The following is a 27,436-nucleotide window of genomic DNA, read 5'->3' as shown; positions in this document are numbered from 1 at the left end:
ATTTAATTTTTTATGGAAACAGTGAAACACTTTTGAAGAGTCGAGTGAAACCATGCACCTTGTGTTTTCTGCCATGATAAACACCACCAATATTAAATTCTTCTTTTGGGGGGGGACATTTCTTTGCAATACCTTGAGGTCTTGTTTTATTTTGAACTGCACTCAATCATATTTCATTCATTATCTTCATAGTGGGGACACACTGTTGGACAGGGAATCCTGATGAATACACAAATATATGGAAATCAAGGAACTGAACAGGCAGATTTAAATGTTTCATTTGAAACATTATTTGAAATGGCTGCATCTGCAACATGTTAAAAAGCACAAATGCATGAAATTGCATAACTGAGCTCCATTTCACAGGGCTGTCAAACCAGCGATATTTTTATTAGTTGTAATAACTAAACACCTTTTAATAATGGAATAAACTGAAAAAAACCCTTCATCTAGCACTATTTGCCAATGATTAGCATGACAGAAGTTTGACAGAAAAGCATGGTTTCTGCGCACTGGTGAACCGTGACGCTTAATGCCTGTTCCACATGTGAAACTCCTGTTCCTGTGAGTGCTCTTACATGACGGCTTGGAACATTACCACAATCCTCCTGGGGTCAAATAATGAGCGGTGAGAAAATGGCTGCAGGTTTACTCATAAAGCATACCTGGGAGAGAACAGCTGTCCACTTAAGGTCATTTCTCTCTCACTCTCACACTCTCTCACTCCCTCCCTGCATTTCTCAAGGATTCAGCATTGGAACTAAGCTTTATTAGCATGACCAAAGTTAGCATGAGTTGCCAAAGCAGTTTAGGCAGTTTAGCAGTTTAAGCTCAGCATATCGAACCAGCCCTCTCTCGCTTTCAAAATAAAACAAAATAGCATGGAAGGCGAAAACTAATAATTAAAAGCAAATATTTTGGGAAAGAGGAAAGTTATTCACAACAAACGAATACAGACTGTATTGATATAACATTTCTGCCTTTTTTTGTTTCTGTGTCTCCCCCATCCTCCTGCCGTCCTAAAAGGGTCTTGGCAGTGTCAATGGGCTTGTAATCCCCAATGCAGGAGAAATGGTGGGTGGCGGTTGGATTACTTCTGCTCTCCATAAACTCGCATATAAATGGACTCTCATCTCCTGAGGTATGCATTTCTGAGGAATGTTGGAAACCATACTCTACCATACAGGGGTCATTTAAAATACATTTTTCTCTTTTATTTCCAACAATTCCTACTACGCCTTCTTTTTTTCCCCAGAAAAAAATAAATATCGAGTGCCTCAGAATGTTTAGTCTCTGCGTGGTTGTAGAGGGATATGAAAACATGATGTTTAGGATTCTTGGTGTTAACAGTATTGAAGACAACTTTTTGCTTGTTTGTTTTTAAAGACAAGAAAACAACTGATATGAGAAGCATCCCATTCCTTATATGAAAGAAAATGTTCAATATCAAATCTAGAAATAACCCTCACTTTCCTAAAGAACACCAATTAATTAATGACTAGTAAACACTTTTTACTAGTTCTGTAATTCTGTAACTTATCAGCGTGTAAAAATATAACGTGCCATAAACACACACACACACACACACACACACACACACACACACACACACACACAGCTCAATCCATCTTGATCTGCAACAAGATGGCTTGCTGCCAATCACTTCAGTTAGTTTAATTTATCCAAACATTTATTTGAAATTCTGCCATAAAATACGTATCCCTTCCACTTCTTGCTTGGTCCTCCTCTCGCTGTCACTTCTCGCTTGGTCCTTTTTCATCACGCATGTCTGTCTGCACGTACTACCGGACATCAGAGAGTGACCAGAGAGGACCCCGAGTGACCGGGAGTCACTAACCCGTGCTCACAGTCGACGAGCACTTCACAGGTCATGCCTGTGATGAGGTCATTCCCTCGTTATCGCCTGAGTGCGGGTGCAAGCGGGGGGATGCCCGCGGGGGTGACCGCAGTAATGCTGTGGTCCACACGCAAATCTGGGTCACCAGCTTAATTGCACTTTCAGGCATTTTGTGTTCATTAAAGGCTCAGTCTTGATCTCTGCCACAGGAAAAAAAAGAAAAAAAATCAGAGGGCAGAGTTGACCCTTTCATATGAGAGATAAATCATAAATAAATCAGCGACCCAGGAAGGAGGCAAGGATAAGTGAGTGGTGAAATTTACAGGAGTGCTGGGAGACATTCACTGCCACACTGGGGCCCCATACAGCAAAATGAACAAGGGGATACATTCATCAACAGACTCATGGTCACTTTGGGGCCTCTCCAGCCTCCCATTGATGTCTAGCCATACAAGCTCACACAAATGCATTGGATGACAGCAACATTGTGCGTCTGATGCATCAGCATTGCATGGGTGAGAAAAGGTTTCTTTGCACCTTCCCCATGTGAAAAGGATCTGCTCCAAAAGGCAGTAGCCAGGTCAGCCACTGAAGAGACAGGTCATGTTGAATTCAAAGCCGGACAAATAAAGATGTCTGCAGGTTTCTATACCCAGTTTATTCGGACCAATACTTTTTGGTGGAATAGCTACCTGCCCAGGAGTGCTGAGATGAGGTGATTGCAATCCTCTGATAAAATCACATGAAAACAACAGAGAATTTCCACACATGTAGCACAGTGCACCACGGTAAAGTGCTTGCTTGTTTTTACACAGGCCCTACTCCACTAACGCCATCACAGAAACTTGCAGGAGCCTGATAAATCGCAAGGGGGCCCCCCAAGACTGGTGAGATGAGAACACCCTTGCTGACTTACCCACTCCTAGCAGAATGAAGCCAGTTTGTTCAGCCACTGTTGGCTCCCGATTGTCACCAGCAGATGAGATGGCCAGTTTCGGACCCATGCTTAGCTCACACTCAAAGAGTGCCTTGTGGAATGAAAATGTTTTGGAGAATGCAGAAAACATAACCCCTCTTTTCACATTTGTACCAATCTGTTTTCTATGAGGTTCATGTGAATGCAAACCCCTCTACCTGTGTCACTCTACAACACTACTTCCTGCTGATTTTTTTTTATCTACCACCTCCCCTTGGACTGTATCTTTAAATCACTGCTGTCTTGCGGAATCAAAGGATTACATTGGGAGGCAATCCGTCAGGAGCCTGGAGGTTAAGTACTTTTGATCATGGAAAACCTGAACTGCCATATTTTCTGTTCCAGGGCCCAAAATTATTTAAGCATGTTCCAAATGTAAAAACAGAAATTAAGCTGAATGTTTTGTATGCACGGCTTAAGATGGCTCGTTTTTTTGTTATGAAAAACCATGTTTGTCTGCTCATGTGGTTTTATAGTGTATAGCAGAAGTATTAGGGACCGCAGAAAAACACACATTATATATTGATTTCCTGAAGAATTTGCATATCCCTGTAGGTTTGACGGTGACATAACATTTATACCTATGTGTATATCCAGTTTGCTTCTTCCTGAGTGGGGGTGCATTACAAATATGTGGAAGATTCATTACTCGTACATGTTTTAGTATTTATGGTTGTAAATATAATTATCTGTTCCGAAAGCAGATGATTGACAATGCCTGTTCATTGCATTTACTTCATAAATCACCCCACCCTGAAACAGCAACAACAACCAAAAAAAAAAAATGTTTTTGTCTGCAGCCCAAACTGTTCTTAAAGACGGATGAGGCACGGGACTCCCCCTGTCCACCCTTAACATGAACTGGCCTCCTATTTGGGACACCGGAAGTAATCCTTCAAGACAGCGGGTAGCCTCATAGTTACAGACGTACACCCATGTAATCCCAAAATGAAACAAGCTGTCCAGGTTTTGGTAAATGATAAAAAGAGCTTTCTTTAAGATCATCCTTTTAGAGTGACAGCTATGGACACATTCACCTTAAGGGGCATCAGTCCAATCACGCTTACTGACTGACTTGCTATAGATGCAGCACAATATTCCTTGAGAGCATTACTTTCGATGCATATACAAAAAGTAAATTTATTATAAACCATTTTTGAACCGTTTTTCATGATCTTGGATGCATGCCACTATTCATCAATCAACATCAGTGAAGCAGTGATGGATCTTTTAGGTTGCATTGGCTGTTTGAATTTTTAAAATATCTCAAGAAATGCTTACATTACAAACTGGTTTGTTTTTGTCAGCACTCTTTGGAGAAGTAATGGATTGTGTTTTGGTTTTTACAGAAAATAATCCTATTGCTGCTCCCGGGCTGAAAGCACAGGAATCATTCTGTTGCAAATAAAGGGCAGATTTTTCTTTAGAGATAGTAATGTCTTGCATAACATTGCTACTTAATTATATGGCATTACATAACCTTAGAGACTCATTAATACAAAAATAAATACAGATTTAGAAGAAAGAGGGTGATAAAAATGCATTTGTTTTGTAAAACATGAGAGGTGAATGGAAAATATTAGTTTAAAAGTAATGCAAACATTTCCATTGGAAATGTGTAATTGTAGTTTGTCACATGCGGATTATTTGAAGTTTAGAGAATAACTCGCATTCCTGTGTGTTATACATTTTTACATACAGTTTAAATTATATGTTGTCCGCAGCAGTGCCTGTCCTATAATTTTGTGTCTCTCTTCCACAAGTACTGTATAATTTGAAACTACTCAAGGTATTCTCTGCCAACGAGAATCTATTTTTTTTTATTCTTTGTTAAACTCCGGCTGCCATGTCAGAGGGAAACGATGGCCACATTCGGCACTTGGTTTGGGTAAAATGTCTTTTCCCTCTTTTTTTGCTTAATGGCTCAATAAGGAGAGAACCATTTCCACACACTGTTGCCTTGAGTCTTGTGTACCTGCTGTGCTTTCAGTCAAGACCATACAAGCTCTCGGGAGGTTTTTCTTTCTTGAGACTGGCACATATTCCCCAATGTACAGTACCTGTGCTGATAAGAGTATGCAGATTTCATTTTTAAATACATGCCAATAGGCAGCACAGTCGAGAATAGAAGGAGGTGCCAAATCAGGGGTCTCAGCCCTCATTCCTGAATCAGCGTGGCCTCGGTTAACCTCATCTCGCTGGCACGCAATGATGTATCTCGTATCATCTCAGTGAAGATACATAAACACCTCTGTGGTCCCCAGCTTGAACACAGTCTAAGAGGAAATCAGACCCTTTGTTGATCGTCATCATCCACTTGACAAAAACAGCATCTGTTCCAAAAAGCAGTTTTGGGGATTTGGGCGTCCGGTCGCATTATGATGACTTAGTCCGATTTGAACCTTTTGGCTCTTCAAAATCGCAATAGACTATCCTCTGAGCTGTGGGGAATAAAGATAAAAGGCATCCACTAACAGTCACAACATCGTGGGAAGGGGCTATATTTTCCCAGCACTCCCAGTATTTGGCAAATGTAAGCCCAGGTTAATTCTGTAGGCCGCGTTGAGGTGCTTGCATAACCATAGTTTTCTCACAGCTGCATAACAGTCATTAATGCCACCCTGGTGGGATAGGCATATACCTGTACCACATCTTATGAAACAAATCTACTTATGTGTCTGAATCCCCCTCCCCAACCCCCTTTCCTCCCCCTCCCCTTCACAAACTGGTCATTTTCAGTCAATCCGTAATCAGATTATACTAAGCATCCTAAACACATAGTGCAAAAATATCACCCAGATTTATAAAAGCATTTATCCCTTGGCATTATAGGTCCATCTGAGGAGGGAGATAACAGGCTATGTGGATGCAGATGTCATGGTATATGTATAAATATACATGTACTGTGTGCATTAACCCATTTTCTAAAAATGTGTGGCTGGCTTGCTTTATGTGTTTAATGGCAAGCTTTCGCTTATTTGGACCCTAGTGTTCTTTCTGTCTGGACAAAGCCCACCCCTCCCTCCCCTCCAACTGGCGTGAATTTATGCCAAAATAACAGGTACAACGCAATGCTGAGATACAAGATGTATGGAAATAGAAACTATTTCCATAACTTGGGGGCATTCAACAGAATTTGACCTTTTGTTCCTTGAAAAGATCACTCAAAACAGCATAGCTGTAATCCACGGTCTTTTCAGATTGGCTCAGTGACCTCTTTACTGTTGGATTCTTGTACTGGCTACTCAGGGCAACAAAGGAAAACAGGGGCTGTGCTCTGGAAAATGATCAGTAGTTGAACTTAGTTGTGTCCATATATACAGATGATACCTGCAGACCGGGTGAATAGTAATTAAAAGCCTGTTATAAAAATGCTTGATATGTCCAGCTAACCAAACTTCCCTGGGGCTACTCGTAACAGAATGACCCTGGTGCCTTTAAGGCACACATTGTGAGCAAACAGAAGCATATGACTAAGGAATGTAAATTTAGTCAGGAGTTATTATACGGTATGACCCATTATACTGTATCTATGTATATCTGTGCACTATTTTAAAATAAAAAAAAAACATTGACTTTACAAGTTAATAAAAGGTCCAGTGCTTGGTTTGTCTTATTTGTTGTTTATGTACATTTTGCTGTTGTTAATATCCACAGCTGCCAAACTCAATTCTGTTTAAGTTGTGATAAAACATGACAAACAATGGCTTAACTTATTCAAAGTTAACAAGCAGCTTCAGCAAGGGTGAGACTGAGGCCAGGCCTTTAAAAGCAGTGCGTCATCAGCAGAGGGAAAAGCATTAAACGCACTCATCCCAAGGCCTTCCAGGCCCAGTGACTCAGCCCCACCTGATCACAGGAGCGCGGAGAGAGAGAGCAAACAGCCTCCCCATCCAAAATAATCAAATCTTGCGGTAAAAGGGATGCTAATCACGAGTGGCAAAAAAATTATGCTTCTAAATTCTTGCAAGGAACGGCCAAGCGCAATAGGACTGCGGGGGCAAAAATTAAACGCCGGCTGCTTTTCCAAAACCACAGCTTCCCTCATGAGAGGGGACTCGCAAAGTCTGCTGGGAGTCAGCCACGCCCGCAGCGTAGAGTCCCTGAGACCTAGCGGGCCAAAAACTTTCCCGTCGTCTCTACGGAAACTCTGTTTATTTACATGAGCCCCCTTTATTTACCTTAGCTGTTAACTGTAGTAGAACAGCCAATTCAACCCAAAAATATTCCAGATTTTATTTTTGGAGGACTGGGCGGAATACCCTTGATATAAAATACAGGAGCTGAGCCTTTCCCTTATTATTATTACTATTTTATGGGCTAGTAAACCGTGAGTATACGCTCCTTCTTAATGTTTACATTAGCGGGGAACGAAGTCCAGCATGCGGAATGTTGCTCGTCTCACGTTTGTGGCTTCACCCGAGAGCATTGAAGGGTTGGAGGTAACCTTAGATCTAGGTAGTACGGTTGGCCAACTGCGATGTGACAATTGCAGCAACGTTGTAGTAGGATTACCCTTTTGAGTAACAGATACGTTGTGGGATTGGATGTAATTGTCTCACGTTTTATTGGCTTTGCACATTCTCCATGACTAAATTTGAAATATGAACAGGGCCTCAGCCTGGCGCCTGTGTGTGTGTGTGTGTGTACATGTGTGCGCGTGAAGAGGATAACACCAACTATATTCAAGTCTCAGTAGTAGTATATCAAAGGTAAAGTGTCCGCCTCATCTTTCTTACAAGTGAATAAAATGTAATGCTTTTTGAATTGTATAGTCCTGGGGCTTTAAAGCTGATGCTGTTCAGACTGAACGTGTATGACAGAAAAGGGAGACTAGCCGCTGTCGTTCCATTAAGAATAACTTCAGAACCAGTTCTTTCACTGTGTAGCAAGTTATGCATTACAAATGTATGCCTTATACTCTTTCTCAGATAAAAAGGAGAAAAAATCCGTTCTATCAATGATGACTGCAATATAAATATTAGAATATTCAACATTGTCTACATACTGTATATCACCCCACTAGGCTCATTTGGAACTGTGAAACGTGAAAAATAAAATTAAGAAGAGTGAAGTCATAATGTCCAAACTTCTGTTAAAGGTAAAAAGTTACTCACTTCTGTGAAATTGATTTAATCAACCAACTGCGTGTTTGACTTCAAGCTGCTGTTTATGTCCAGTCACCTTAACTGTCAGGAGCACACAGTAAATGTAAGCACCCCTAAAGGAGGATAGACAGTAGACATGTAACGCAAGGGCTGAAATTTTAAAAGCAATTCCCTGCTGGAGTAGCCGATGGCAGACCTCATTTGAGGGACAAGGCTTTCCACATTCTGATGGAAATGGATTGTAAATCTGTCAGGCAATTACTGTGACAGGGACGGTCTTTGTCAGGTTGGATAGGGAGGGGAGTTTATGATTATGCAAATATAAGAGGATGCCGGCATTTGAGAGGCCACTTTATACATGTACCTTTTGGTTCTCACAGCAGTCTTCATGGTTCGAGAGGTCAGAGGTCATTGTAAATTTCATCCAAAACTAAGAACTTATTGACACCGCTTTAACACACACCTGTAAGGTTACCATCAGCATTTTGTTGGTTAATGCATAGCCAGTGCCATCCAATTCAGGCACTTGTTTAGAGTTCAATATGCAAGCAAGACTTTTTGGTCCACAGAAGTAATGTCTCGTATGAGGTCTTTCTAACCAAATATGGGGGAAGCTTACCAAACAGGGCAAAAAATAAAATATTCATTTCCAAAAGTGACCGACTGTTTGCTTTTTTGTTTTTAAAGTGTTCTCCTCTGACATACAATTTGAGCTGTGGTCTGTTTGAATATTGCTCGGTGGCTTGGCTGACATTAAGGAAACCTGTATGGATTTGACAGCGCTGGTTTGAGGTTTACCTTAATCAAATGCAGCCTCCATATAAAGGGTTGCTCCTTCAGCGTTACTGCTGCGTGGACAGGAACACTTTCTTAAAGAAGCATTTTCAAATCTCCTGCGGGGTACAGGAGAGGCCAGCCTCAAAACTTTTCAAACGGGTCCATTTCTTAGATTCAATAGCCAGCTGCTGGGTCATTTTCCCTACAATAGAACAGAATTTGTGTCAAATAGCTGTAAAGCCAAGAAGTACAAGAGGTGGGAGTACAGTGTTGGTCATAAACAACTGCTTGAAACCAAGCAGCCCTGGGTTTTAATGCCAAGTAATGCATTGCTGTTGTACCTCAGAGCAAAGCCTGTCCAGTGAAAGTTTCAGCTATGAAAGGATAACTGTAATGGAGCGAGTCCTCTGTTCATTAACACGACAAATTGTAATTGTTTGAACTGGGGTTGCTGTGGTAAATATGCAACAATTTGTAGTTTAAGAAAACGGTTTTGTTTAGGACTTTCCGTTGGAAATGATGAACTGTTATTGGATTGCTCCTGTAGTTCTGCCATAAGGGGAGCAAGATTGGCAAAAGGTAGAAGCAGCATCAAAGTTAGCATGCAGGGTCATAGCCAGGGCGCCACGGTCTATGTTGCATAAGTATGCCAACTACTTGTATTATTACAGATAAAATGACTCAGTGAACTAAAGCAAGTGACTGAAACACTGGTTAAATGTATACGAAAATATTTGGGGAAATGTGCATAGCTGAATGAGTTAGCTTGAGTTTGTTAGAATACTCTCAGGTGTCACGAGAATCATCAGCATATTAAGGCATGTACAGAGAAATTCGTCTGCATTTGACACCAGAATTAGCGGTGTTCAGTTGTGTTTGAACTTAAGACTAAGCACCATGTGTCCCCAACATTATGGCAGTTCATGTGGAAATAGAAAACACATTATACTCTCCGAGTTCATTTGCGCTGCCATTCACATCTGGCATAATGCAAAACAGAAAGGAGTAAACAGGCACCCAGACCTCGTCTACACAGTGCGGCCAGTGAAGTGCTCCAAATCTCATTAGTGTACGGACACGTTTGCTTTGTCCCTTTTGCTCAACACACTGAGCTGTGAAAGGAACAGCAGCATTTTGTCAGGAAACAGACTCTGTACTTAATATCGAATCAGTGTGTTCAGAAAAAAAGGGGACACATTTAGACAAAACAGCAGGTATTGAGGTTAGCCGAAGTCAATAGAGTTGTATTCTGCTATTTTGCTCCATTAACACTGCAACTCCCAAAGGGACTTCAATTATCTAGATCCAACCCTGCTGCTCGCCTAGGCCACTCATCTTCTTGCTGAATCTTAAGGTTCCGCTTAATATACAGTGAAAGCGCAGATCTATAATGTTCCTGTAAAACCCAGGGTTTCGTAGCATGGGACTAACAACCTGAAAGGAGGAGATGTCCACCTGTGAAGCTGCCACATCGACAAGAGATATAGATGCACAGATATAGATGTGCTCCTGAGGTTTGACAGTTACTAACGGCTTAAGCCAAAAAAAAAAAAAGCCGTTAATGAAAAGGTTTATTTTAAAAGCATGCCATCGATCACAGGGGAGGACAGGGGAGTGGGTTTGGCTGCTCCTGCTTCCTCCATACACGACTGATAAAGGGAACATCAGTTCCTCGGGAGAGTTCAACCTCAGACTCGCTTAACAGCTACACTAATGATACAACAACACTGTGGCTTAACGGTGACGCTGTTTCAACTCGTAGCTCATCCCAACGGTCTGACAACAGGGGCAGACTCGACATTGCAATCCTTTACACACTCCTTGTGTTGTTGTCCTATATCCTGATCCTATAATAAAATTGCATCCCTGATTTTTAATATATACTTTTTTTCCCTCTAGAAGGATTAACCGTCTTAACTTCCAGTTGAGAATCAGTAATGTTGTGCAGTGTTTGACCACTTCAGCTGCCAGCTTACATTATTATGCAGCAACAGCCCATCCAACAAAGTATTAAATGAAAATTCTGTCCCCCTAATGGAGCCAATGGGCCACTATGTGGGCCTGTCAGGTCAGCCAGTAGAGATCAGAGGGGTGTGCTCATTCATACAGGAACAGCTGATTCACTTCACTCTTCTGCATTCACACCTCACACCTGATCAGGGCAAGGCTGAGAAATACAGGAAATCAACACAGACAAAGCCTGTTGAGCAGTTTGGTTGAAGTCTGCTGCGTCTGCTGTAGCTGCTCAAATTGAAGACAGGGTGACATTAGTACTGTGACTTTACACAGGCAATGAATGTTGAGAAAGATGAACATTTTAAAGAGAAAAAAAGCACAGATGGAAAGGTTGACATTGATACCAACAGTATGGAACTGCATCAGAACAACTTCCACCAAACTTTGGCGAGAGATGTAATGGAACCATTTGATGGTGTAATCATTTCCATGACTACATTGAACACACATTTAGTGACTGATGGTGTAATTCCTACAGCAACTCAAGAGGAAAGTATATATACATATACACTATTACATATAGCAGCTGATGTTCACATGAAGAAAATAAAGCACAAATCACTGGCACAACAGGTTCACAGCAGATGCCATATGATATTAATTAAAATTCAGCCAAACCCTACATTCTGATTTCAGTACAAAGGACATAATAGCCACAACTGTTTCCAATTCAGTGGGTGCTGAGAGGAATGTTTCTTCATATGGGCAGGTTTCAAAATATTGAACACTGAGATTCTTTAACTGTAATTGACAGTTGTTTCTCAGGATAATTGGGATGATTTTTTTATCCATTTTGTCATTGTTACTTAGTCATTTTGAGAATGAGCTACTTTCGTGCCTAATCAAAGCTGGAGAAGTAGCTAAAAATCACCAGTTCACAAATTATATACTTTTACTATGCTACAACTAATGTATTATCGACAGAGTTATGAATTCTCCTGAACAAGACATAAATGCATTAATAGCCAGGAACCCCCTTCAATTAATCAATGTGCACTTCCACACAATTAGTGATTATTTCATGACTAATTGAGATGATTCAGGTACTGCCTTGGCAGGATGTTTATTATTGCTCAACAGGTGGCTTTATGGGAAGGCTTTATTGGCATCTTGCTGCTGGAGGACTGAATTACAGTCTATAAACCTGCTCAGTGAAAATGCAGGGCTCTTGTTAAAAAGCAAACATGTTATTGATGGGAAAATCTGTCACTTTTCTTGGCAGTCCTAAAAGCAGGGCTACTAAAGAAGATGGGAAGCACTTCAAGGGTAAACATATTCCACATATATTTACAATATTAATCCCATGCATGGGTTTGATCATTGATCCCACATACAGATCAGAGGGCTCTTTTCACCCCAATGAACTGAAGTATGAAAACAATTAAGGTCTGCTGCCTGCCATATTTCTGATGTGAAGAAAGACCTCCTGTGATGGTGGTGACTTGCCCAGTTTTTTGGGTTTTATTTTATATCCCTCTTTCCCTGCAAAGCACTGTGAGAACTGTGGTTGTCTGTTCAGCAACAAATGATGTTTTCATGAAAATGATACAAAAAAAAAAAAAAAAAATCAGTAAAACAAAAAGGGAAAAAAAATGCTGCCTTCAAAGTTTTTTTCTTTTAAATGTATGATGATCTGCCATCAGTTACTGCAATTAGTTAACTTGATTTACTGTGCATGTAGTAAAATCACTAGTAAAGGGATTGTGATATCTGCTTTCAGAAAGGCACTGCAAAGAATGAAGTAATGAATAAGAATAAAATTCAAGTATTTCTGTTTAAATACAGTATTACTCAATTTGCCCTATACATAAATGCGTATACAAGTCTGCATCTGTAGAAGAATTTGAATAGTTGAACAAGTAGTTGACAGAATACTTGAAAGAACAGTTGGAAAAAAAAAAGTTGAACACTGAGCTTCAGAGTGTTTGTAGCATTGCAGACAGTGTCTAAAGTGAACCCTGAGCCTGGAGGATCTCCACAGCAAACAGACCTCCCAATGTATGTACCAACATGGCTAAAATCATCGCAAAAGTTCCAGCAATTAGAAACATTGATAAACCACATAACCAGGCTGCCCATATTTCCAGACACCTATCCAGAAGTGGCTTTTAATGTAATCTCAGTAAGAACTGGCTATCTTTGGAAAAAAGTACTCATTGTGTATCACGTGTACACGACTACTATAAAAACTCACATTCTTAAAACAAATAAGTGTCTTGTCTCTGCTGTAGTTAGCTTTTTTATTATTACTGCAATTGTTAAGTTGGGTATTGTTTCTCATATGCTATTACCATGTCTCCAGGCATTCATTTTTATTCAAGTAGAACAAGCTGAAAGCTCATTCGTAACACTAACTCATATTATTAGCTGAGAAATAGAAGCAGTAATACTTGCATGAACCCATTACGCAAATACGCCGTTGGTTATGATATTAGAAAATTTAGTGGCAGCATTTAACCATAGGCCAACAATGAATACAATGAGAAAAAAGGACAAATTCATGAGTGAGCATAATCAATTAAACACTGGTTCATCTGTGTATGCCCCTGCTACGCTACCTGGAACAGATTTCTGCCTAATGTTTTTCTAAAATACGATTAACCTTTATTCAAAAGGCAATACGCATAAAACTCACAGTTTGCCGTTGCTGTATAGGAGGTTGAATTACACTAGCAGTTAAATTACATTTCAGCTTCTAATGATATTTGATGAAAGAGGTAGGCCTAGGATTCATCAAAAAAAATATTAAGTGGTTGAGAGAATTTGCAGATAGGTATACTTTGAGAAAGCAATGTCAAATGTAGGGCATATGAGAGAACAGCTATGCTGAACACTCAATTTTCAATTCTGATTTGTACTCACCTTCTCTGCTGCCAGGTGGTTTTGCACAGAGAGTGGAAGCTATGTCAAAGGGTGAGATGGACAAAGCTGGGGTTTCTGATGTGTCCTTTTAATATCCATAAGAGTTCTCACAGCCGATCAAAACAGACTTCTCTGTAGTTCTCCAGCTGAATGCAGAACCACTGGACACCAGGAATGTTACCCACAAATGATTTGGAAATCTAGATCCGGCCTAGCTCCTGAGGTTAAGAGTTCGTCTCTCCTATGTCTTTAACCAGCATTCCTGGGCTCTTGAAATGCTCCCTCCTGGCTCACTGACTGCTCTCCAGCCATACCTGTATAGCAGCACTCCCCTACAGCAGCATCAGAGCTGCCCCTCTCCTGGGCACCTCAGGTCAGGGGAAATAGCCAGAACAGTCCTTTTCGGTTCTCTTCGATAGTCCACAATAGTACCTCCACACTTGCAAACTTAATTAGCTTTGCAGCTCAATGGTTTCCTTTCCACCAAGTGTTTCTAAACAGTGTTTGTACCAGACATTATCAGGATTAATTCAGTCTGCCTCGAGCATTATTGTACCTTGCTGCTTGCTGATAGAAACCCGTAGGTCACCTCTGAGTGACACAGAGACTACACTTCCCTGGTAGAGGCAAACATGATGGTGCTGCCCATATACAACCCATAAAAACAAAGAATGAAGAATTTTTTCTGCAGCTAATGACTTTACAATGTATAAAACTAAATCAGCAAATACTTATAAGAACATTGTTAGAATGCACATTATTCTAAGTGCTTTCCCTTAAGTGGCCACACACCTGAGCTTCAGCAACCCTAATTAGAAACAGGTTGAACTCATTATCCGTTAGGCTGGCCCCCTTCACTCACACATTTCACATACACTTCCTCACATCAATTAATCTGTCAGAGGTGGAATTGTTGGTAGAAATAACTACAGCACCACAAGGAAGTTTGTAAATGAAAACGATTTGAGAATCTAAGAATCTAGGAAGTTAAGCATCATTTGCAAGCGTATTTAATACAGTACACATGTTCCAAATGGTATTAAGTTTCAAAGTCCATGCATTCAAACTGAGCAGTTAACAGCTTGTGTGATGACAGGAGCAGGCTCCTCCTACACAAAAGGCAATGATAGAAGAGTAAATGGCTAAAGGGATTAAGGTACAGGCGTTACTCACTACCATTACTCATTCTGCAGTAACATCTAATATGTGATGTCACATAGACAGTAATGTCTAATATGTGTATTATTACTTAAAAAAAAAAAAAATTAATTAGTTGCTTTTTTGAAACAACAGGCCTAAATAGCACTGCTAATTTTGCTATCTTATAAACAGAGATGTGAATGAGGAACAATATGTATGCAAAAATGCTGTGCCAATAACTTTTATTTCCCTTTTTTCATATCCCTTCTCGCAAAGCCAAAATAAAACATTAATACCATCATTTCAGCTAAATCCCTGCTAAAAGGAATATACTTGCAATATTCAAAGAAGGTCCTTAATCATCCATTCATGTGGCTGCACTCTACACACACAAACAAAAAAAATCCATTTTTGGTCGGCTGTCCTCTTTTAATGCTTTATTGCAGTCCTCTAGGCCTTGTCACACTTAAACCAGGGATAATGGTGTAGTGTTTACTCTTGTCTCAACAAAAACAAAGGCTTTATTGAAGAAATATGTGTGAAAATGCAACAAACAAAAACATCTCTGCAGGCAAGCGGCTGATTGGCTTGCTGGCTGTGTCCAACAGTGTTGTACCAGGACACAGCAAGACACTTCCTGTTTGAGCTTGCTGGCCCTTTTCTTTAAAATGAGGTTTGTGCTTCAAAGGAGAAAAATTGCAAAAAGAAAAAAAATTCTACAGCCAAATTCTTGTTGATGGAGAACTCTTGGCTTTAATGACAGACACGAAATCATGAAAAATGTGATTGTCTTTTCATAACCATGGAGTCTATGCTGACAAAAGATGCAATGGCCCCATTCAAAGACAGGGTATTTATTTTTTGTAAGTGATGGAATATTAATAACTGACATACACAGCCAAGTTTTCATCCTTACACTGCTTGTACTTGTCTTGATCATAACATAAACAAGAGATAAATCGCTTATGTTAGGTGTAGTGGGCCATAATTACAGATATGTTACAGCTCCGGTTGTATATTATCTTAGATGAATGATAAGTATGAGTATGAAAAGAGCCAGAATGTGCTGAAATCCTGCCACACAGTAGGTCAGTGAATATGATCCCCTTCCAAAGCCAAAGTAATCCTGAATGGCATTACAGTTATACTGTTTTAAAAAGGAAATACAATTAACAATTCCTTATTTAATTATCCATAAAAATATTAAGTGAAAATCAAGTAAATGTCAATAAATGACTGAAATCATTCAAGTCATGGTGAGATTTTGAGATAATCATAAAATATCTAAATATGAGTGTATATACAAGTAGGTTGTGGGTAAAACAGATATTGCTAAATGCCTAGTAGAGTATACTTTATCATTCTTGCTCTGATATTATTGATCCACCGTGACATGTATGACATAGGTGATATGTGATGCTAATGCAGGATCCTTCCATCCGACCCCTCCCAACCCCACCGCATGCTGAAGGTGAAATCCTGCTGGCTTCAACATGTGCACCTGGCATGCCAACGTCCTCCTTTGCCATCAAAATGAAAGTGGAGAGGGCAAGGCCAGCAGTGTGCCACTGAGGTAAAGACCAGGACTTATAACCCAAAGGTTGCCAGTTTGGTTCCAAGTCAGCCAACTGCTTTTGTACCCTTTGGCAAAGTAATTAAGCAAGGTTATCACAGTATTTGGCTGTATAAATGGAATAAAAGAAAACTGTATAAAAGAAAAAAAAGCTTTGTAACTTACTCTGGATCACAGCATTGCATAAGCAAATGTAACTGAAGCTTGAGAAAAACTTACAGCCTTGATTTTATGCCAGAACTATTTATTTGCTAGGCCTTATCAAGGGTATATGATCCATTTCTATAGTTATACTTTTACTGAAAGAATGCAGTTGGCAGTGCTCCATCTGGGAAACAAACCTGTAACCTTCTGGTTGTAAGCCCGATTCTTTAAGTCATACACCTCACTGCTATTATAAAACAGTACCACACAGTGTAAAATATTCTGTTCTCTCCCTCACAAATGTGAAGCAGATATGGTCTGCTTCATATTCATAAATACAAGCTGCTACCACTTTATGCAATCCTTAGCTCTGGAAGTCGATCCAAAGTTACTCACTTCAGTGGAATTCGGCATGAAAAATTAAGCCACCACTTCAACTATTCAAAATCCATGCCTCACAGATTTTTTCGCCCTCAAAAACATTCCTCAGATACTTTTTACTGCTAGCTTTATTTTGCCATTCCCTCATTTCTGCTCAAACATCATAAGCGAACAACCCGACAGAGTGCAAAATATCTTCCTTTCTTTGAAGTAACCCTGCTCTTTCACGTGTTCCAGAGAATATAAGCAAAACATTTCTCTTAACTCTGCAAACTTTACGCAGGAAATATACATACATTTTCGTTCTTACTTTGTTTTTTTTTTAAACGCAATAGACATTTGTCACTTCTGGGCCAGAACCAGAGTTAGCATTGCAAGCATTGTTTGAAGAGACGCAAATGCAAATTATTCTGAACATCAATCTTGTTGGTCAGTGAAGAAACCCGAAGCTATTTGAGCGTTTCATAGTTATACGCCCAGGTTATACACTTAGGTCAAACACATAATTATTTCAGTGACCTTTTTTCTTTCTTATTATTTTGTCTTAGTTCAAAAAAACGCCCAGATAAGAGTGATTATGTACCTTATGAAATCTCCACCCTGTAATACAGGTGCAAATATGCAGATGAGAGTTGTTGGTACAGGTATATGAAATGATATGGATAAATCCAAGGAAAGATGATCTTGTTTTCTAATGTACTCCCACAGCCTGCTCATCCAGCTGATGAGATGAAATAAATAATTGGACTCTGATTAAAGTGAAAACTGTGAGACTGGAGTCCTGGGAACGCAACTTACTGTGACTCAATGTTCTAAATCCATCTTATTACAGTGGTGTAGTCTTTGCATTAATTCTCATATTTTATCCATAATTATTATGACCCAAAAGCACCCCTGTTATATTGTTGTTATTTGAAATATATATATTTTAATTATTTCATTTCAACATTGTGTACTGTGTTGTATAATTCCTCTCACAATAGGAAAAACACCGCCGTGATAGATCTAAAATAATCATTCTGTAACACTCTATAATTTCTATGCTTACTCTATATTGAAACACTATATTGCAAATTAGGAAAACATCCTTTAGATTACTGAATATTCCTTGAAATATTAATTAGTAATTATCATGCCTCTACCCTATAGTCACAGAGAAATTATAGCATATTTTTTAAACAAAGAATAAAGACACAACTATGTGCAATATTAAAGAAGCAAAAACATGGAATCTTATTTTCCTCATAGCCATAGTTTATAATGGCAAAAAAGTGATCTGAATAAATAATGAATGTGGAAGTGATTATTCCATTTCAAATTTTCATAATTATAGGTTCCCTTGGAAGCATCTGCTGAAACTGCATCTCTACTCGCTTTGTTTTCGAGACCTTGACTTCCACTTAAATTCAGCTCCTGCGCTGCAAAGTAAACACATTAACAGGGTGGAGCGGCTGTAGTTGTGCTGGTAAATATATTAGAACAAGCCTTGACAGTACATGTCCTCTGATGTGTTATAAATGCCAGCATCATATGATTGCAGTCCGAATGTCTTCTTACTCAGGCATCGGCCTTAATGCGTCTATTCTGATGCCGTGTTTTAAGCCGTGGCAGCCTGAAAGGAAATGCCATTTTAAATCACGCTGAACGGCACTGAACACGGCAGGAGAGGGTCAATATGGCCTGTTGTGTGACGGTACCAGCCCACTTTATGTTCAAAGAAAACATTAACTAGGTGACTTCCCAGGAACCTCTGTTGCAGACCTTTTAATGCCCGCGCCATTGATCACGTATGGCGAGTGCGCCCTCGGCCCCAAGGTGATGGATTATTTAATTAACGATTGACCTTTTCGTCAGGCCCGTCTGTCGATGAAAATGCTTTTATGACAGTGGTGCATTTTGGTCGCCGCTATGCTGACTTTTGGATTTTGGATTTACAGTCCACGCTATTATCATTCTTTTTGAAAAGATGACTTTGGATTTGCATTCTATTAACTATATAGACTTTCTTTCTGTCCCCCTCTCTCTATATCTCTCTCCCTCTCTCCATTTGATGACAGGCAGCAATGCTACTGTACTCATACAGAAAAACTGTGCATCTATATCTTTGCTTGCTATACTATCTTGATCCAGTTTGCATTAATGCATAAAGAGGCTCTCTTTGTACTGTGCTGGATTTGCACATACAATAGCAGTGCATATGTGTTTGTTGTGTAGAAGTGCATGTTTATATGCTTATATGTCATCACTGATGGTTACCCTGCAGCTCATACTAACAGGCACACTTATCACTGTGGTAAAGTGTATGCAAGTGCCGATCATTTATTGGTAAATATTCCTAGTTGCCTTTTACTTGCATTAACATGGCCTTCACAATTGGTGCAGTTTCATCTGATAATATAAATCTGAGATTTCACTGCATTCAATACTGTGGATGTGCTTATAATTTTTAATTTGTGAAGATATGTTCATCTAAGTTCTGGGACAATATCACTGATTTTAAGTCATATATCAAGTTTGCTGATCTTACATTTAATCTTGTTAAGATTGTTCTGAGGATGTGAAGGCTACAACCAATGTCTATGCACAGTATCTGTGTGGCCCTTTTGTTGTGTAACACCGAAAGAGTGTCATCATTGATATTTATTGCCCATCGCTCTAATTTATTTAGGTCCTCAAACTGCAGCAGCAAACCACTGCAAAGATATAATACAGAAATAGCACTGTTTGTGGCCCTGTGCCATACTCCTATCCTCGACACTCTGTAAAAACACCATCTTACTCCTGTCCTTGTTGTTAAAAAGAATCTGACAAGGCGAGATATCCAGGCAGTAAATATTTAATAACTCTGCTGACTCATTTATGTCCTACCGGCTTCTCCCTCGTACATCCTGTTGGGTACCTGTCATCTCCTCCCCTCCAAAGTACTGAGTCACAAAAGGAGGCAATAATTTCACTTTCGCGGAGACGCGTTCCAGGACAGCGGCAATGTGGTGGCAGTGGCAGTAATTCGGTGATAGATATCTGTTTGTGCAGCTTTAATATCAGACCCCGTAACAGTTTTGACAGCGGCAGATTCCTCTCCTGTCAGCGTCAATTGGTTAAGGAATGGGAGAATTGAGCTAAAGTGGCAGGACGGGACAGCCTTGATTACGGATGAGGGGAACGCTATCTATTCAGGATGTTTGATGTGATTTATCTGACGGTGCTGGGGATACTTAGACAGCTCCGGCGCGGAGCTGGCGCTGCCGTCTTTGCAGAGTGACAGGCTGCTCTCCGCGACGCCAGAGGACTCGTCTAATCAATTCGCCTTGTCCAAGAAGTAGCCCCGGAATCCGCCATTGAGCTCTGACTGATGGTTCGTCGTAACTAATCCCGCTTTCCCTTCTCTCCTCAGAGTACCAGGCCACCAAAGGGCGCCTGCCCAGAAAGCAGAAGATATAAAAGACTTCAGTTTCTGATAGACCAGAATGCTGCTGTGTACGGATGACGGTCAGATCCATGTGTTTTGACTGGGGGGCACTGTGGGGTAGATTGAAGACACCTGGATTTATTGTCCAGATGACTGCAAGCTTGAATCCCAGATTGGGCATCGGTGTAGTATCTTTTAGCAAGGTAGCTATACTTATGTTTGGTGGTACTGCTTCACATCCAGTACTTGTGGCATCCTGAAATTTGCTCAGCAATGACCAGCATACCAGGGAAGTGGTTTATTGCATTACTTGCGCAGGGTATAAATATCAGGGGAGAAACAGGATGGCTTCAACCTTCAATTTAAGTTTTGTAAGATGGTAAAAGTACTGTATCCAGCTATCCACCTAAATATACAGTTGAAACTGATCTTCATTGCACTTTCATCTCTCTTCTCTTTCTTTTTTAAAGCAGATACGGAGCAAACTACAGAGGGGTTTTCAGAGGTGCTCACTGAGTCATGTCAGTGTCAAAGGTGTAAAAAGATAAAAACTTATGCAACAGCTTATTGGAAATAAGTAACTGACAGCAAGTGCAATATAACTCAGGTTTGACTGCAGGTTTGACTGACTCAGCTTCTAAATGGTCACTTTGCATGTGATGCTAAACCCCAGATTCTCCAGATGATTTTGAAACCTCTGCAACATTGATCGCCAAGACCTCCCAGGACATTCTGAAACAATATATTGCACAGGTCTTGACTGTGTGAAGGACTGAATTGCAGAAGATCAGGGTTTATATGCAGTCCTGTTTGATTCTCAGGGGTAGGTATAGATTTTCTTTATTTCTGTCCTTTCTTTCTATCAGGCATACATTTTGGCATGCCATTTCATATGCAGTAAGTACTGTACAAAGGTTAAGTACTTGATAATTAAGCACTTACTTTTCTTAATGTTGAAATTCTTCATCAGAATGGTTATATTTGTACTGGAGAGGGAAAAGCAGCCTATTTAAATTTTATTAACAAGCAAAGATCTGAAAATTTAATCAAAAGTCCACCTTGAAGTTGAAGTGCCAGAAAAAAAGACAAATTACATTAATACATTCTTTGTATCACAGCATGTGGAGTGAGTCTTATCTCCCTGCATTGCATGTTTATTTAGACATTCTCGTGTGCTCATGTTGGGCCGAGTGGCTCCTCAGCACGTCTCAGTGATAGAGCCCGGGTCTTGCTCTCCCCGTTGCAAATTTATGAAACAATATTTCACACGTGTTTGACGCAGTGTCAAACTCCAAACTCCCAGAGAACCACTGCAGCATCGGGGACAATGTGCTCTCCCCAGCCTTTTAATCATTTCTGGCCCGGATCCACTTCCTGTCGAAAGGAGAAACAGCTTAGGAATGTCACTCTTTCGAAAGAAAACAGAGACCATCCAAAGAGGAAGTCCTCCCCCAGTCTCTGGTCTACAGACACCAAAACATATTCACACAAACACACACACACTTTCACACACCCTCACACTACGGCTGGGGTACATCAGACACCCTAGAAGGAAAAAGGACAGACTTTTCCCACATTAAAAATACATGGGTACCGCAGAAGTGGACCTAAAAATAGTTCTCACGGTCAGCGCAAACCAGCACTAAAACAAAACGATGCTCATGCTTTCTCACTCAGAGGATGAATGCCTTGCCCTGTGAATTTACTCTCTGTCTGTCCTGCAAATAACACTGTTGGTGTCATTAACACCGCATTAAATGTGGCATTGACATTAATCCTTTGGGTGGTCTTTTCACTGCCTCTCGTTAGACTTGTTAAAGTTACACTCTGACTTTTTCATAGTTACTTTGTCCAGTTCTGAAGATCCATTTGAACTTCCGGGTCCTCTAATGTTTTGTTGTTTCAAACCAGATTTTAGGTCCTTGTGGCTTATGTCTCATTATGACTCAGTTATGACTCATTTTATATAATAGTTTTGCTTAAAAATATAGTAACTGTCCAGTTGTGGGGACTACCATGACACTGTTTTATCTGCTAATCATTGTGCAGAAATACCCCTTTCCTTCTGTTGGCCACCTCGCACACTACAGTTCCTGGGACTGCCATCTCGTCATGACGGTGAAACAATGGGACTGCATCTGGTATTATTTTAGGAGGTCTCGATGCTGGGCCTCAACAGACCCCAGAAGCTGGATGTATTGTTCTTGGCTTCCACAGCCACTTCACGCCACTTTCCTCTCCTTCGTGGGGGCACAGTGATCCCATATCCCCAATGTGGGCAGACAACAATATCCAGCCCGGTTCTATAATTGGCTCTGGCCATGTCTCCCGACTGTCCCTTCGAGGAACCCGCCTCTCTCCTCTCTCCCTTGATGCAAGGGGATGTTCCGACTCTCTGGTATTTATTTCTGTTTGGGAAATTCTAATGTTTCTGATTAATTCAGTTGCAAATGTCACCTCAGCGCTGCTGGAGCTACAAAGACACCAGTGTGTTTTGCAGTTGTCCCGGGAGAGCTTGAGGGGGCTGAAGGCACAAACAGAGGTTGCTATGAGGTCTGTTACTGTAACTGTTGTCATAATTATTCATAATTATTCGAGGAATCACTCATCCTATGTTGTATTTGGGTGGCCACATTTCAGATACATCCACGCCTGATCTAATCTGGAAATATATCTTGAATCCTTTTCATTCTTTGCATTGTTTGTATGTAGGTTAATACACATACAGTGAGTAGACAAAATAAGGACATATGAGCAGTGGAAGAAAGTAATATGGTCTGATGAGTCATATTTTACTCTTTTTCCTGCATCTGGATGGATTTATGCTTAGAGAAAGCCAAAGGAAGCCTTAAACCACATTGCCTGTTCTCAACTGTTAAACATGGTGGTGGATTTGTTATGGCACAGGCAGCCATCTCCCACTAGCCATTGGGTTGGGTTATTACTCTGCGTGGTAGAATTACAGCCAAGAAATACAAAAACATTTTATGTGACCAGGTACACTTTAAGCTGCAAACATTGTATCCTTATTTTCCCATGATTCAAGGTGATAATGCCCCAATGCACACTGGTAAACAGAGTCGAGTGGTTTCATGAAAATCAGTTGAAGAACTGAAGGCTTTCCTTCTTGAATAGTTCAATATCCCTCTAGAATCAACTCAAAATTTATATAACAGCATTCCAAGAAGGAGTGAAGCTATTCCGAAGGCAAAGGGTGGGCCAACTCCTTACTGGTCAATAAATATTCATATATTGGTTGGTGTTTCCATTATGTTGTGTACCCCATTATTGAATCCATTCAGGAGAAAGGCAGAAACTGTTCCTCTGCATGCCACTGGCCTTCAACCAAAAACGTACAGCTGGAACCTCTCACTGGTGTCACCCTGACAACGCACCAGTTACCATTCTGCTGGTTGAATGCTTTCAAGGTTCAAGTTTGCAGCATGCTATCAGTTTGAGAACATCGAACGACATCATCCTCATTGTTTATTCCTTTAGTTCACATTTATTTGCTCTGGATAAGGGCATCTGCTAAATGCATGTAATGTAATGTATTGCTTTTAAGGATTAAAATATGAGACTGATTGTACTGATTGTAGGAGAACCATTTTGTCCAGCACAGGGTCTGAGCATTAACATAAGTAGAAAGACACCATTATAAAGCAGGCTCTTGTGGACACAACCAAAATGAAGGGAGGGTTTGATTTGTGTCTTCCTCTGTTTGCAGGGTCTGTATTGAGGCTGACCTTGTACTGACAAGAGGCTTTCTAATGTGGACCGGTCCTACCAGATTGAGTACCATAACCAATCAAAACGTTCTCCTCTGACTTGTCTGGTAGTTTGACCTGACAGGTAGCAAGAAATTGTGCTCAACCAGGCACTTCTAGATGCAGCTTAACAGAGCAGACAGTGGTGGATGAGGCCAGTCCTTCTGTGACAAGCCATTAGATGGGGGTAGGAGTGGTTGGCTGTTCTGTCACCAGGTTGATGAATGGTCATTACTACCACTAAGGTCTTTCAGTAGCAGTGTCTTTTAAAAGCAGGATTTGATGGACAGGGAATTCATGGCATCAAGTCAAATATCTTGAAGTGTGTTTTGGAAGGAGCATACAAACACGTCTGTCAGTGTGCCGGCAGTGAAACACTCATTAATCATTATTAGATTCGAGAGCTACAGAAGGCTTCAACGTTTTTTCTTCCCACATCTTTCCTTTCCTCATCCAGATGGGAACATTCCATCTGAGTGTGCTATACATAATGACAAACAATGATTGTGAAAAAAACATGTAAAACAGAGTATCACTATTCACTAATCCTTTTTTAAACATGACCTTGACTCCATCATTGAGTACTGATTGCGGTTGTTATACTACTGGGAAACTGCTGCAGCTTTAATTCGCCTATGACTTCAATAAATTAATATGTATGTAAATATGTAATATGTATGTAAATATATATGTATAACACAACACCTTGCAATACCAGTTTCAGTTTCCCAGATATACTGTAGTACGCAGACCAATAAAGGTGTCACTCTGAACATGATGATTGTATTTATATTAATTGATGAAAAATGGACCCAAGCATCTTAAGAAGTCTTATTTCACATGACCGTCCTGCTTTTGTGTATATATAACTGGACTTTGTATTAATTCTTTTATGTCAGCCTTGATAAGAGCACCTGCCCTTGCTCTCATCCAGAAAGAAATGTCATATAATTGTTTCCTGGATAGAACACACCATTGTCAGGGAAGGGGTTCCAGAGGGAGTGCTGACAGGTATACTCAAAGCAAAGCCCTTTACACATAACGTCCAAATCCCTGTGCAGCCCTGTTTGATTAGCAATCAGCGAGACTTCCCTCCTTAACACCAAGAGGATATTACAAAAGCAAGGACCATACACTACACACATTGAATCAATGTTTGAATGCTTTTGCTCTCTCAGCTGAGTTCCATCAAAACCAAGGAGCAAGTGCGCCCAACGTCAGGGGAACTCTTTGAAACGATGTCCTCAGATGATTAAAAGCAAATATTTGCCTGGCATGAATCTTCTGTATTATGTTGGCTTTTAAAATGAGAGTTCAAGTGAGTGTGTTATAATTTTACACAGTGCTCTCCTCAGAAAAAAATAACCTCATTTGGCCTAAACGATGTTGAAATAATAATGAAGCTGTGCACCTTTGAACTCCTCTTGCAAGAACAGGGAACAGATGTATGTTCTTTCCCCATAAATAAACTAGGCCGAAAGGTATGGCTTTTTTTGGTGGAGGATATGGAAATATGCCCTTGGTTTCTTAAATTATGCGCTTCCTTTTTGCCACTGAAGCATAATAAACTGGCTCCTTGTGCTAGAATGTACATTTTTAATGTAAAGTTGTTAGTAAAGTACAAAGTTTGTTAATGTAAAGTTCATTATGAGTGAAGGACAGAAAAGTCCAAAGTCTGCCCTTTTGGACAGGCATCCAATCACGAATGAGCAGCAACTGACCTTGAATGATGCTCTGTATACAAGACCATGTTCCATCCTCAATAAATCCATTAACTGACTGAATGAAGTGGGTCAGCAGTCATTTTAATACAGGTAGGCTCTGAGAAAAAGGAATACCTTTCACTGTCTGCTTTGATGCGCTGAACATTTGGAGCTTGTCTCAGCTGACTGTTCAAGAAAATGTTGGAAATGCACTTCTAAACACCTCCTGGGTGTTTTCCTCTTTCCGAAGATATGCAGAAATGAAACGCTGTGTAAATCTGCGGTGATTATCTGCAGGATGAAAATTTCTCATTTTATCATAAAGGCACATTTGTAATCAGTTTTTTTTTTTCTATTTAATTTCAGAGTGATGAAAAAGAAACTCAAACTACGGAGCCCATGGTGTTATGAAACAAAACAAAGTAAACCTCATCTCCTTTCAATTTAGCAAATTTGGTGCTTCTGGAAACAGGATAACAAAGTTAATTTTATAGAGTGAGCAACAAGGATTTCTTTCACTACAACTGTGTCCCCTTCAGGTGCCATGCGAATGCAGTGCAGTAGAGATACAGAGACTAAACTGGGGTTTCCCTGCCAATGAAAGATGTTCAGCTTTGCAGGTGCTATGGTTTTAATGGACTTTTCACAGGCTCACAGGCTTTTGATTGTATGGGGCACCACTAGCAACAATTTAGTAATCACTTCCTTTAACCTGCAGTTAATGCCAACAGCAGATTTTCACCACCAGACCTGGAAAAGCCTGAAGGCCCATGTTCTCCCTTTGCAGGGAAATCTTAGCTTCAGCACATTTAAATCAAAGTGAATTTGCAGCTCTTGTTTTGACATGTCACTCCAACAGGCTGCTATGTGACGGCCACACCTTTTCTCCCCTGAACTTCCCAACCTGTTAATAATTTCCTATTTCTGGTTGAGTATTTCTAAATTGAATTAATCTGACAAAATGTGTAAAAATCACGGATCCCACCTCCTGCCTGTGCTCTGAGGGGTGTTTTTTTTCTTCCCCAGGGAGCTGATTGAAAAATTCGGTGACAGATGTGACAGGCTGTTAAGAAAGCAGAGTTCATTATCGGAGTCATCACAGTCCTTAAAGGTTATTCACCTCCTTTTCACAGAGGCATTCACAGAAGCAGTCACATGTCCATGGTGTGTATATATATATATATATATATATATATATATATATATAAGTAGCCAAGAACCACTCTGAAATAATGTTGGACACATTTGAAAATTACCTTCACGTGATGTGCAGAGGTGGGATTCTGGTGAGGATAACATGGAAGGCCCTTAGCCGATACATTCCTTTGTGCCTCTGCAGATTGGATTTCTTCTCTTAACCTTTGAGCCGCTATTTTCTTCAGATTAAAATGGAAGATTTAACACTGCCAGGTCGGGATTTTTATGCATGCTTCAGATGTTGAGTCAAAGTTGCTGTGCTCTTTTCAGTGGCAATGATCAATTGCAAATCATTATTAAATGATTTATAGAAAAAAAGCACAGTTGTAAAAGGACTTGGTGAAGGAAAGAAAGCTTTCGGTCCCCTTGGGCCATATATTTCACAGCCCTGACACCAAGTTTATTGAACCTGAACAAAAAAATGAATCCTTTCCACGGCCAGGGCTGGGCTCAAGTCTTTCACATGAGAAAACGGCTAAGTGATAAAGTCAAAGTAAACGTTTTGCACTCGTGCTGAGAGAACAT

Source organism: Megalops cyprinoides, chromosome 14, assembly GCF_013368585.1.
Source record: "Megalops cyprinoides isolate fMegCyp1 chromosome 14, fMegCyp1.pri, whole genome shotgun sequence".
NCBI classification, from domain to species: Eukaryota; Metazoa; Chordata; class Actinopteri; order Elopiformes; family Megalopidae; genus Megalops; species Megalops cyprinoides.
This window is presented reverse-complemented; position numbering follows the sequence as displayed.